A 1,093-nucleotide genomic window follows, 5' to 3' on the forward strand; every position below is an offset into this window, starting at 1 on the left:
CTGAGCATGGACGGTTGGTGTCAGAGTTGGTCAAGGTGGCAGAGAATGGAGGCATGTCTGACACTTGCCTCACAGGACTCAGTCTTGGGCTGTTGATCTTGATTCTCTTTCCCCCTTGTGAAGTTAGAAAAGGCCAGACAATGCCCCCATGCCATTTTTACAGGTATGAATTGAATGAGGTTCCACTTCACTTTAGGTTAAAGGTTCAAGTCCACCCAGAAGTGCCTTGGAAAAATGGCCTGGTGAATTGCTTCTGAAAAATCATCCATTGAAAACCCTATGGAACATAGTTCTGTTCTGTCCCACATGGGGTTGCAGTGAGTTGGAATTGACTCAATGGCAACTAGAACTGGATAGATCAAATTTTGTTGCCCCAAAAGTTATATTGAAGCCCTAACCTCTATACCTATGAATGTGATACTCTTTAGAAATAGGGTTTTTCTTCTGTTATGTTAACGAGGTCATACCAGAGTTGAGTGGGTCCTAAACCTAATCACTTCTCAACGGTGTCTTACAAAAAGAATGAAATAGATGCAGAGACATACATACAGGGAGAAGGCAGAAGCCATGCGAGGATTGTCTACAAGCAAAGAAACACCAAGGATTGCTCACAGACACCAGAAACCAGGAGAGAAACCCATAGAAGGAACAAACACAGCCGAGACCCTGATTTAGACTCTGAGCTTCCAGAATTTCTCTTCTTTAAAGTCACTCACTTGTGGTATTTCTGCTATGTTAGCACTAATAAACTAAGACAAGTGGAATCAATTTATATTTATTTTCATCAAATTTTGATGTCCTGAATACTTGAGATATATTTTACTCATTTGGTCATTGCCCAAAGGAATATATCCTGAAGCAAACACTCAAAGGTAAATACGCTCATAGGCATATGCTCAAAGGTAAACAAATATTTTAAAGAAAGAATTAAATTGAGGACAGTGGGCCATGTTTAGAATCAAAGAAAATGATGCTAAAACCATTGTGGAGAGTGAAAGAGCACTTTGATATAGAGACCTAATCTGCATATGGAGAAGTGGCGGCACAGTGGTTAAGAGCACGGCTGCTAACCAAAAGGTCAGCAGTTCAAGTC

The sequence above is a fragment of the Trichechus manatus genome, unplaced genomic scaffold (assembly GCF_000243295.1).
Source record: "Trichechus manatus latirostris isolate Lorelei unplaced genomic scaffold, TriManLat1.0 scaffold00243, whole genome shotgun sequence".
Lineage (NCBI taxonomy): Eukaryota > Metazoa > Chordata > Mammalia > Sirenia > Trichechidae > Trichechus > Trichechus manatus.